The sequence below is a fragment of the Prinia subflava genome, chromosome 3 (assembly GCF_021018805.1).
Source record: "Prinia subflava isolate CZ2003 ecotype Zambia chromosome 3, Cam_Psub_1.2, whole genome shotgun sequence".
NCBI classification, from domain to species: domain Eukaryota; kingdom Metazoa; phylum Chordata; class Aves; order Passeriformes; family Cisticolidae; genus Prinia; species Prinia subflava.
Genome location: NC_086249.1, coordinates 106035962 through 106049060, shown reverse-complemented (window position 1 = coordinate 106049060; position 13099 = coordinate 106035962). Strand labels below are relative to the sequence as shown.

General features: G+C 45.6%; 1 long non-coding RNA gene across 1 annotated transcript; it reads right to left on the bottom strand.

The window, feature by feature from the left end:
• Positions 1 to 11104: 11104 nt before the first annotated feature.
• LOC134548432 (uncharacterized) lies at positions 11105 to 12424 on the bottom strand. The gene is made up of 2 exons (XR_010079780.1): positions 12171 to 12424; positions 11105 to 12000 (listed from the first exon to the last, which is right to left on the bottom strand). It is a non-coding gene; the product is annotated as an uncharacterized LOC134548432 (long non-coding RNA).
• Between the last annotated feature and the right edge of the window lie 675 nt (positions 12425 to 13099).

The window sequence follows — 13099 nt, the reverse complement described above, 5'->3', positions numbered from 1 at the left end:
GCTCCCTTGGAGTTTGGGATTGCTGTTTTATCCCATGGAAAGGCTTTGGCTCCTCCCGCTGGGTGCAGCATCTCCCAATGGGATGAGGTGATGTTATCAGTCCTGTGAGAGCCTTCAATGGCCCATTCACAGGGGATGTCCCTGGGAGGAGGATGGGTGGAGGAAGAGATAAGGAGGCCCTGCCTTATCTGGTGTTATCAGGTGTCCATTAACAGAAGGGATCTGCCCTCTTCCCCCCTGGAGTTACAAGAGATAAAGAACAATATCTCCCACCGGCTTCAACAGATGAAAATAGAATACACATTTTTGGTTACATTTTCCAACCCAAGACACCTCCTCTACTGTAACTGCCAAGGCCTGGAGTGACAGAATGGTTTCCATTCCTGGAGGAGGAATGGTTTCCCACTGCCAGAGGGAAGGTTTACGTGGGATATTGGGAAGGAATTCCTCGCTGTGAGGCTGAGGAGGGGCTGGGCTGGAATTCCCAGAGCAGCTGTGGTTGCTCCTGGATCCCTGGCAGTGCCCAAGGTTGGACAGGACTTGGAGCAGCCTGGGGCAGTGGGAGGGGGCTGGAACTGGATGATCCTCGAGGTCCCTCCCAACCCAAAGCACTCCACGATTCTTTGGAATTAACGGGCTTTTCCCCCAAGCATGGAAATTCCCAATCCTGCATTTCCCATCTCCTGCTTGCTGGGCTGGCCAGCACCTGGGATCGTGTCCACCAGGAATCCTTTGGGTGTGGGAAGCTCTGAACTGCTCTCCAAGGAGAATTCACCCTCTGGTGGAGCAGCAGAGGCAATTCCCGGCCCCCAAAGAAGTGGAATTTCAACAACACAACAGAGAAGAGCTAAAAACCCCTCCCCACCTGTTTATCCTGCAGGTGGAAGAGCTTTAAGGTCCTTTCCCCCCCCAAACCATCCATGGTTTTATGGTTATTCTGTGACAGAGGTGTTTTTTCACTGTCAGGTCTAAGCTACAATAAATTTACCGGGGAATATTAATTTTGGAAGGCTCAGAATCAGAAGAGAACCAGCAACCACAATAAAACACAGAACCAGGAAAAGCCAGGGGAGAGAATGTAAAATGATAAAAAAAAAAAAAAAACCCACAATTAATGTGTGCACCACATCTTTCTCCATTCCTTTGTGTTGCCTCCAGCTCAGGCCCACCCAGAAGAGTCTAAATTCTGATTTAATTCCTCATTCCTAAAATTAGGATGAGCTGCAAAGAGATTTCCGTGCTGCCAGGCCTGGTTCTAGCACAAGGCACGGCAAAACTCACTGGATTGGGTGATCAGCTGGAAATCTGCTTTTAAAACAGCAATTGAAATGAAAATATAAAACAACATGAAACAAGACACTGGGATTCCATTCCTGGAGCCGGATTTTCCATGCAGAAAAGTGGGAAAGGTGCAAATCCAACCTGGCTGGAAGATCCCAGCCTGTGACCTTGCTGGGTGTCAGAATATTCTGTGAACTTGGAGCCAGCCCCTTCCCATATTCATTTTCTCCCTTCTACAAGGACAGCCACCACCAAGAGAATGGATAATTCCAGGACTGGGATAATTACAGGATTTAAGAACTGTCACATTCGACTTGGACAGAATAAAAAGCCCAGATGAAAAAAAAAAATCATTAGGAAATTTGGTGAATCATGAAAGAAATTCTTTCTTTAACTTGATTTTTTCTCCCAATTTTTGTCTCAATCGCTGTGAGTTGGAATAAAGCCTTAAAAAAAAAAAATCAGTGTAAAGGAGCTTTGAATGTAACATAAATTCCCAGCAGGTCTTTAAGAGTAAATTTGTGCTGAGTTTTCCTGATTTCAGAGGGAAAAAACTCCCTCCCTGTTCCTCAGAAAGGCAGAAATCCTCTCCCAAAATAAAATAAAGGTGGGAAACTCATCAAGGCAATACCCCACAAACCATTGGAGTTTCAAGGCACTGAAGAGGGGGAAGAACAAGCGGGAGGAGGAGGAGGGAGGGGGCAGGGAGAGGATATTTGGTCTGCTCTTAATTAAGAGGAGCTGATGACATGGGCTGATTTGTCTGAGCACTTCTGAGCTGTACCCGGCGCTGTTTACACTCGACAGCTGGACATTCCTTCCTGCCTGCACTGTTTGAACTCTGGCCAATGGCACAATCGGGAAATCTCCGAGAGTGGGGTCTGGAATACAAAATTGACCTTTTTTTCTCCCAGACAAAAAGAGAGGTAGGGAAGGAATAACTCCAAGTTACATCAGAGAGGTTGGGATTTATTGGGTTGTACATTCTGGGTTGCAAAACGGCGCCTCTGGTCATTTTTGGGGCTGGCTGTTGGGAGGTTTTGTTTCCTCACATCTGCTGACAAAAAGAAATCGTCATCCTCTGACCTTTTCCTCCCAGAAGATGCCTGGTTTGGGGAGGGAATCATCCAGAGCATCCCTGTATTCCCACACTGGGAGTGGGATGCAGAGGGGTTCACTGGGCTGCAGGGGTTGCTCTGGAGTGGATTATTAGGAGAAGAAAAATCCTCAATTAAGGCAAGGGTTAAATATGAGCTCTCTGAACCCAGCTCTCAGTCTGTCATCAGCCGAGAAGCTGGAAAATCTTTGTCCAAGCCCAGCACACCCAGAGGTTCTTCCTGAGCCCCCTCCTCAGCCTCCAAAATCGACAGCTCGTTACAGATCGAAACACCTCCCTAAAAAGGAGAGAGAAAGAAAATTATCTTTGTCTTCTCCCTGAAGTTTGAGCTGATCTGACCCAGATATCTCCAGCTGGACCAGGGCTCTGCTGGGATGATGCTGCTGTTACTCACCAGGGCTGGGGTGCTGATGCTTTTTGTTTTCTAGGCTGGAGCTTGGGCTGAAATCACACACAGAATAAACAGGAAGGATATATTTAGCTCCTGCATCTTGCTTGTAGTGGGAAATCTTTGCTTTAAACTCCTGCAGTCATCTCAAAAAACTTACACAGCTCTCAGGGTCACCCTGGAGCTGGAGGAATTGTCCTGCAGTGGTGCCTCCACTGCACTTTTGTTTTATTTTATTGTGGAGATTGGCTTGAGTTACCAGCTTTGGTTGATCTGTGAAATTAAATCTAGGAATAAACAACTTACAACCTTTAAATATGGAAATAAAAATAGGAAATAAAAAATTCTTAGTTCTTGTTAGCCAGGTTTAGTAGTGCTGATCTGTCCTTCACTGAAGTTGAAATCCAAGACAAAAATTCCTGCACTGAATATCCGAGTGCCTTCCTCCTCTACCCTTTTTTTGGGAAGACACACAGCCAAAGATATGGAAAACCACATTGCACAACCCCAAATGTATCCCAGCAATGTCCCAGCAATGTGGGGGTTTTTTTTACGTCCCTGCCCCACAGACCCTCCTGTGGGATTTTCAAAACTGCCCATCATGGGCTTAAAGGAAAATATTTGGAGTTTTTCCCTAATTTACTTTCAGTTCAGACCAAGGAAAAATGTCCAAAAATGTCATTCCCACTTTAAAGTAGCAATTTTTGTATTATTAAATCAAGGTGAGGTCTTGCTGAGGATGAATTGGATTTCTCTGAGGTAAAACTTTGCCAGTTTTCATGGATCTCCTATTTTGGTCTCATTTTCCTCAGAGCCTCCAGGGAACATCCCCTGATGGAACACCTGGGACACTCCACATTTGCTATGAGGGATGATTTACATGGAGCACAAGGACTGGGATCTTTCCCAAGCTTGGATCTTGGTGCCATCCACGAATTTCTGTTTTATTCCTGTCAGAGTTGTCCTGATCCATCTGTAAATTCCCACCCAAGAGATTTGGATTTATTTCTCTCTCTCTCCTTTTTCTTTTCCAGTCATTCTTTGGACACCTCCAGGGGTGGGGACTCCAAACCTCCCAGGACAGCCCCTTCCAAAACCTGACCACCCTTCCCATGGGGAAATCTTCTTGTCCTTTTTAATCCCTTCTAGTTTGGCTTCAGCTTCACCAACTGATTCTCCCTCTTTTCCTCTGGAGGAAAATCAGGAATATTTTAGAACTAAATCACAACAAATTGACACTAATTCAGGACTGCTCCCAGCCAGTGTCATGAAGAACAAATCCAAGGTCAACGAGCAGGCACCACGTGCCATTCCAGCTGGGAATCTCATCCACGTAAGGGAGTGTGGATTTCCACCACAGCTATGCCCTGAGCAGGTGGGCCCATGAGCAGCAGCATGAGTCAGTCCACGTGGGTTCGAGGGGATTCCCTGGATAGCGCTGAATCATCCAGCACCAATCCCGGGAAATTGTCCCCACAGTTGGGAACAAACAGTTAAAGGCAGCAAAAGGAGGATTTGGGGTCGGCATTGTTAGAAATGAGATGCTTGACATGGCCAATATATCAAACAGCAATTCAATTTAATAATTGATTAATTAGCATGGTAAAGTGTGAGCAAAGACAGAGCTGGGTACAGTGGAAGGATTTTCCCTTCTGACTGCACACCCATTGCTGGAACTGCTGGTATTTTATTTTCTATATTCATACATATTCATAGGCTTTTCTCAGCAGTTTCCATTTCCAATTTTTAACGTCACTATTCAATACCTAGAAATTGTAAATCTATGATGGTGATGTTTGGTTCCTGTTCAATTTCTATACTCTATTGTGGTCCAGTTTAGATTTCAATATTCCAATTTTTAATGTCAATATTCAATACCTATTGTAGTCCATTTCAGATTTCAATATTCCAATTTTTAACGTCAATATTCAATACCTATTGTAGTCCATTTCAGATTTCAATATTCCGGGATGTACATCCAGGATTTGTATCCCAGGTGGTGGGGTCCAGCTTCTATTTCCCAGGTCTATCAGTCTTTGATAATGATGTTCAGTTTTCCTTTTTCAGGAGCCATAAATCAGCGAGCTGAAATCTTTTTTCTGTATCCAGGATGTTTTTTTACCAGTCTGTGAGAAAGCCTTTTTACATTCTAAACCTACAGTTTAAAATTCTTTAAAACAAAACAAGCTTGTAAAGTTATAATTCAGAGACTCTTATTACAGAATAGCTTGAGATTTATAACAGGTAATTGCAAGCAAAGTTTGTTCAAAAACCTCCTTCCATGCTTTCCTTGGTTGTTTATTAGAATTCATCTTTATAACTGTCCCATGGCCGTGTTCCACAATTACAATTACACAGATTCTCTTTATTTCCCTGACACCAAACAGAGCTTTGTATTTCACAGCATTTTCATCTCTTGAGTCGCAGCCCGGGCTGGAGGGATGTCACGGCTGGATGTGAAGGAATAAAAGCCAGGCTCAGTTCCCAGCTGGGGATGTGGATTTGGAGTGGCTGATTTGATGGAACCCAGCGTGTGAGGAGCCTCAGGAAGGTGCATCCAGTTCTGAGGGCACCCAGCACTTCTCAGAGCAGCTCAGAGTCACTGCGAGAGCTGATCTGGCGTGCTCTGAAAACCAAAAGGTTTTAATAATTGAGAGAACGACAAAGGACACAAAACCAGAACTGAAGCCATGCTTGGGTGCAGGAAAGCCCTGACACCTGCCTGAGGCACCCCAAAAAGCACCAGGCACCTCTGTGTATGGCTGTGAGCCTCGCCAGAATGACACACTCGGAGCCTGAGCTTTGGGTTGATCAGAGCAGCAGGGCAGAAGATCCCTGCTTTGTTTATTCCTTCCTATTTTATACTTCTAGCAAGGTGACTGTCGGAGTCTAGGACATCCCTCTGGCCACCCTGGAGGGTTTGGAGACCGGACAGGGGGTCTGGGATCTGTACAGGGGCTCAGCCAGCCTCACACAGAGCCCAGGAGGACATTGCCTCTGATCCCTGCCATGGCAGTGAATGCCCACAGTGTGTGAAGAATCACAAGCTGAGAGAATTCAAAATAAGTAGTATTTAGTTTATCACAGAGTGTGAATGTAGAATCCAGGATTTTTAGTATGTGGGTTTGAAGAGGCGAGATGGAGGAACTGGGGAGTGGCCCCTGTGCTCCTTGTTCTTGTTCTCGTCCCCCATCTTGTGCTGAGTTGGATCTCAAGGATTGGTTTAGAGTAGAACTGACATGTTAGCATAGGTAGTAGGTATTGGTACAATTTTGTAAATAAAAAGTTCGTTGTGGACAGTGGTTGGGTCAGGGGTACTGTACATAAGGTGTGGGGCTCTCTGATCCACCCAGTCCCCCGCGTGTCCTGCTCTGCTGGGGATGCCCTGCAGAGCTGGGACAGAACTGAGATAATGAAGAATAAACAACCTTGGAAATGTGCACTGGCGGACTCAGCTTGTCGTCTCTACCTCTGGTGTGAAACATTTAAGGCAAAGAGAAGACTGAAAACCTGATTACCCCTGGGAACAGCAACCCCGAGGAGAATCTCAGCAAAAACAACCCTGAGAGGTGACCATGGATTGGAGAGTGGCATTCCCACCTCTCACCCACACTGGTCAAGGAGGCTGTCATTCAACCTCCCTTCTCTTGGAGAAGGAATCCATAACAGTGGCAATATTTACAAAACACAATCTTCTGTTTACATTAACGAGCGCGAGAAGCTGCACACTTCTACTTTAGTGTGAACGCTCAGCAAACTTGGAAGATCTCATGGTGACATCTGTGCTCCCTCTTATCCACACAACGATCAGGGAGGGAGGATTTGGGCTTGAAACAGCCACAGGCTTTGAGAAACAGCTCCAAACCCCAGCAGGTGCCCCTGTGCTGGCACCGAGCCACCCACGGTGAGAGAAACACAGAAAGTTCTGGTGCTCCTTCCTTAAAAGTTGGGGCTGAAACTGAAACCCCTTCTCCTAATTTGGAAATGTTTGTTTGGGTGTGGAAATGCACTGCAACTCTGATTGTGTTTGTGTTGTCCCCTGTGAAGAGCTCACGCAGTCAGCAGGGCTGGCCTGGCTCGTAAAATATATAAAAAACCCCCTTTATTTCTTATATTAAAACACATTTTTTACTTTTAAACTTTTTGGTTAAGAAAAGCATAAACAAATAATTTCATAATATTTATTATAAACAATTTATTAAACATTTTTAAGTAAATTAAATGATTTTTTAATAATAATTCAGGTGTAGCCCTGGCCAAGCTCTGTCCTGCCCAAGGTGTGTCCTTAAAGGCCTTTCAATAAATCCCTGCTTTATTCTCTGACTCTGTCCAGTCTCTGCTCAGCTCAGCCTTCCCAGGGCTCCTCTGGAGATGCATTCCCAGGAGAACCCAATCCCCTGGATCTGTGCCCTCCTGCCCCGTGCTGGTCACAGCTCCCCAATGGAAACAGCGAGTCTGGGAGTGTTCTCCTCTAGGGTGGCATCATTTGGGACAATTTCATTCCTCACATGGACCCAGCTCCTCACTGGGGCCACGTTATCCTGAATATTTATACCTGTGAGTAACTTCAGGAGCACTAGGAACGAGCTGAGAGGGCCAAACCCTCCCCCCACAGCAGAAAATCCTTTTCCAAGAGTCACATCCACACTCCAATGCCTTTTCCAGGATGTATGGACTTCGAGATGTGCTGAATTTTTGAAGTGAAGGACGGGAATTTCCCCACTGTCTGTGTCTGGTTTTATCTGCTAGCAATTGACAGATATTCGGTGAGGGTTGCCCAGATCCTTTGTGCAAAATAATTGGTTAAATATTTGATTTCTGATTATATTTGCAGTTCTTCCTCTTTCTAAAAATAACAAAAGCCACGACAACCGTGGTTCTCTTTTGTATTTGCTGCATATAAAAATACAACAGCGCTGAGGCCTGAAAAATCAGCTTTTTCCTCAACTGCATAAAAGTTTTACAAGGTATAAAACCCCTGAAACAATAAATTTTCTACTGGAAATGATGACTGGAGCAAAACTAACAGATGTTGATCTAATACTCCTAAAAACAGGGAACATGGAATTTTAACTCAGCAAAAAAAAAAGCCCTTCTGATTTCTTCATATTCCATATTTAGAACCTGGATTTTCTGGGATGAAGCAGGAGATTTTAGGGATTCTGTGTGAGTTTTTCCCTCAGATTGTGAGGTTTGAGCAAAAAATGTGTTTGTATTTAGGAGCAAGCAAGTTCTGAGAGGGCCCACACCACGTCCTCACTGGTGTGAACTGGCAGAGGGGTGGTGTGGTGGTGTGGGTTGTAGGTTTTCCCCATTTACTGTATGTTTTTCCCTTTGAACCCCCCAGAAAGAGTTGGACTGTGAGAGAAGGAAAGGCAAGTGATTTGAAGGACTGTGTCAAGGAAAAGAAGGACAGACGAGGGAGAAGATTTAAAGAGGGACTTAAGGAAGAAAGAGAGGGAGCTGAAAGAAGGACATTAAAGAAAGGGTTGTTGAAGACAGGGAAAAGATGAAAGACTTAGGAGTGGTTTACTAAATGGTGTGGATTTAGAAGTGTAATAGTTGGGAAGATTTTAAAATGATGGGTTCTATATTGTATGTTCTTTGTACCCCCTCCCCTAATTGTTATGCATAAGTTGATACATCCTCCCTACAAGTCCCTACTTTTAGCTCCTCCTAGTTACATGTAACTTTATCCCCTTTTCCCGCCGTTGTGTTATCCCTCCCCTCGTTCCCAATTGGCCCGAAGGTTGCAACTCCTCCCCTTGTCTCCCCAGTGATATTTTCTGATTCGATACCACAAAGAGGGAACTCCCATTTCTCCTCCCCTTCCCCAGGGTTTTATAAGCTGTTGTACTCCTTTGTTCGGGGCTCAGCTCAGCTCGGCTCAGCTCGGTCTGGCCCTCAGTTGCTGTTGATGAAGTAAAGTTTCTGTTCAACTGTTGACTGACTGAGCCCTCCTTTCTAATATTCCGCTCCGTCGCTTGGGACATCTAGCTGGTGTTCAGGCTTCTCCCAGGGCAAAAGAACCTGCGGAGTTGACCTCTCCGATCGCTGCGAGGGGCAACTCTTCTTACACTTGCTCCGGTGCCTGGGCTGGCACGGGGTGAGGCCGAGGGGCTTCAAAACCAGCACCGCGACAGGGTGGCACTGGGTGGGCTCTGAGGTCCCTCCCAACCCAACCCAGTCCATGATTCCACAATTCTGTGTTTTCCCTGAAGGCCCCTGAGCTGAAACAGCCCCAGCTTTAAACACTCCAGGCAAAAATACATCTAAAATACGGCAGATTGGGGGTTCATTTTCATTCATTTTTTCTCCCTTACTCTGGGCGTGATCCTGTCACCCAAACAAACACCTTGGGAAGCAGCCAGGGCTGCCAAATCCAGGTAGAAAAATAAATCTAGGCAGACCTGTCCTTCCAAGAGGATTGGGAGGCTTGACCACGAACTTGAGACCATCTTTGCTCAATTCTTTGCAGCCTTGTGGAGCATCACTGAGGTTTTTCCCTGCCAATTTGGTCAGGCATTGGAATGAGTCTCCCAGGGAGGAGGGGGAATCACCAGAGTCCTCCAGAGGTGTCCAGATGTGGCCCTTGGGGTCAGGTTTTCATGGTGCTGCTTGAGGGTGGGGCTGGATCATCCTGAAGGTCTCTTTCCACCTCAGTGATTCTGGTTTTCATTTTCTGAGCAGTTTGAAGACCTTAGGGCTGTGTTTCCCATTTTATTTTATTTTATTTTATTTTATTTTATTTTATTTTATTTTATTTTATTTTATTTTATTTTATTTTATTTTATTTTATTTTCATTTTATTTTATTTTTTATTTTATTTTATTTTATTTTCATTTTATTTTATTTTATTTTATTTTATTATTTTATTTTATTTTATTTTATTTTATTTTATTTTATTTTATTTTATTATTTTATTTGCATTTCATTTCATTTCATTTCATTTCATTTCATTTCATTTTCATTTCATTTCATTTCATTTCATTTCATTTCATTTCATTTCATTTCATTTCATTTTATTCCTCTTTCAGCTCACTGTCCTAACTGAAGAAGGACATGGACAACATGATCTCCTTTCCCAAACAAAAAAGCTGGCTTGAGTTCTTGGATTTATTTCCATCCTTAAGAGATCTCACGTAGACCTTGAGTGGAAATATTGAGAGGCCACAAAAACAAGTAAGGAGCAACACCCGCAGGGAAGATTCCAGGTCTGATGTTTCTCCAGAACTTTTAGGAACCTTTCTGGAATTTTTTAGGAACTTTCTGGAACTTTTAGGCCCTTTCAGGTTTCCTTATCCTTTCCTTTCACCACCAAACCAGACTTCTCCATGTGATCTAACAAGGAAAATGTCAAATTTGAAGGTAAATGCAAAGCTTTTGGAATTTTCAACACTGAGGAAAAATCATCTTTCCTGTTCTGAAAGTGTAAAACTGCAGGGTGGGATTTCTGCAGGAATTGTGAACAACATTTTGGATCCAAGGAAAAACTCCTGACCTAAAAAAATAACCCAGATGTTTATGGGCACTGCTCTTCTCCATGCTGGGAGCAACCAAAAATCCCAAATCCAGCCCCTGAGCTGATTCCTGGGGGGCTGTGGGGGGCACCCTCCGATTTCCTTCCACTGGAGATGCTTTTCCTGGGAAAACTGCCTTTGCTGTGATGTTTTTGGGAGTCAGGCTGAGGCTGGGTGGGTGCCACAGCTCCCCAGCCTCCCTCTCCAGCTAAAAGACTCCTCCTAGCTTGAATTTGCCTCTCTTTTTTTTGGTTAATTTGGAGAGAATCGGTGCTGGAGCCTTCCAGGAAGCGAAGCTGGGCAAGTTCCCATCCTGATCCCTCCATGCCCGTTCCTCCAAAGCAATTCCTTCCCATTTTTATATCCCAGTGGTTCATCCTCGTGGCATTCCGAGCTTGGAAAAGCAAAACAGCACTCAGGGCTACAAAAAACCAGGGAATGTTCAATCGGTTGAGCCAAACGGAGCAACGCCAAGGGCGGATTCATTTTCCTGTGTTATCCCAAGATTTAAGATTCCTGCTGGAATCTTAAACCCTTCTGGAGCTGCAATTCCAAGCTGCAGGGATTTGGGAGCAGGTGGGATGGGATTGGGATGTGTGTGAGCCCCACGTGGATCCGTGTTGGGGCAATTTTCCAATTCCCAGTGGAAATGAAAACCTGATTTTGCTTCCACGTCAAAATTCAATATCCAGTTGTCATGGGTTGACATTTGACAAAATGCCAATGCACCCATGAGGATATATTTTACCTAATGAACTCCTGTGAGATGTGGTCAAGAACAGAGCAGAGCAGGCCTACTTCTTGAAACAGACAGACAATTTATTATATTACATAACAATGGACAATAGAAAAGGAAAGAAAAACCCAACCACCCAAAAGCAGAAGAGAAAACCTCCCAAAACACTGCTTCTCCTCCCCCCCAATTTCCATTCCATACATGCTCACTCAGTTGACTCCAGCACATTACCTTCATCTACTTGCTTAATCCCTCAACAACCCTGGGTTCCTAATCCAAATCATCATCCTTTAAAATTCAGACAATCCACATTCCATCCAGGACGAGAGGAGTCTCTCTCGCACCACAGACCCCCCCCCCCCCCACAGGAAACACAGGTCCACCATCCCGTGTTCCCACGTCACCCATGGCACTGCCTGGAAGGGTCTGCCAGGGTGACACCCTCCTTTCCATGTCCAGCACTCTCACTGCCGTCCATGGACCTGCACTGCAACAGGGCTCTTTTTAAGGATGTTTTGGCCAAGTACCAAAAACCAGCCATCTTCTCCTTTTGGGACTCAGGTCCCCCCCATTTACCCCTGGGGCCGGGGGCTCCACGAAGCAGGCCAGAACGTCTCTGGGTTTGAGCCAAAAACATCCACCCAAACACAGTCTTATTTATAGTCAGGAGGGTCCAGGGTCCGTCTATGGCTATCATTATGCAAGAAAAGTCCGGCCTCATAAGCCACTCCTCTTCATTCCGGCAATCGAAGGGGCTTCTTTCCATCTCACATTACCCTCTCGGTCCCAGGCTGTCCTCTCTCTTCTAAAACCACCAACTATGAGAATACAGCGTCCAGGGATAACTCTCTTCTGCCTTAGAAAGAGTTAAAAGCTTTATCTCCCACCACCAAGGTCAGGCACAGGCGATCGCAGGCACTGCAGCTCTCACAAGCAGCTCCAGCTCGGCACCTTCTCTCTGTGGGGGGGAGGAGAGAGACGGGACCGGGGGGGGGAAGGGGGGGGAACGGGATGGGACAGGGAGGGGGACGGAAGGCACCTCCAAAGTTCTCCCTCCACCCCTCCATTCTAGATGGAAGCTGGACCAGCTCCACTCCAGCTCCCTCTGTTCCCCACCCCGAGGCCCACCTTGCTCAGCCAGGCCCACCTTGCTCCCCTCCCCCACCCGGCCTAGCCAGGCCTGGGCAGGGGAGAGGAGAAGACGCTCCCTCTCCGAAAGCAGAGCAGGAAAGAGAGAGTCCTGCTGGGAAATCCGGCTTTTAACCCCTCGTGTCCTCAGAGGCGTGTCCACCTCTTAGTGGCCAACAAAGGTGCCAATATTCAGATCTAAAGACTAATTGGTTTGACCACTACTTCCAAAAAACTCACTTCCCTTCAAACCACGACACCAGTTTTTCCTTAAGGGACTTTGCTGGGTTTTACACTGGGAAACATCTTTTAATTTAGTTTTTTATTTTTGGTGTTTTGTTTTATTTTTAAGTTGAAGATGTCTTGGAAGAGAGCTTGGCTGTGGTGGGAAGCACCATCCATTCGGGATAGGAGAGGGAAGCAGCACAGTGAGAGGAAATTAAAACAAATCCAAGAGCAAAACCAAACAGAAGCCAGGAATTTTCAGCTCCTGTGGATGTGCATCTATTTTTATCCCAGAAGGAAGCTGTGTTTTCCTTCCCTCTGCTCCCCTCCTGCTGTGGGAGTTCCAGGATCCATCCCAGCACCTGGATTTTCCTGGATCCCGATGTGTTCTGCCTCCAAGGCGGGACAAATTTGGCAGCTGCTTCACTGGAAGCAGAACAGGAGCACAGCCGGATACTCCGGACTTCCAGGGGCACCAGAGGGATCTGATTTATTCCTTTTCCTTAGGATTTTGCTGGCAGGGCTGGCTGCTTTCTTTTGGATATCCAGACAGAGGGAAAAATGGGTTTTTTTCCCTTTTTTTTGGACCATTGCATCCTTTCTCCTCACACTCCTCACACTCCTGTTGTAATTCGGAGAAAAATTCTCTTTTTCCCTCTTTTTTTCTTTCTGAGGCTGTGGGACAAAGGAAAACTTGGCTGGAA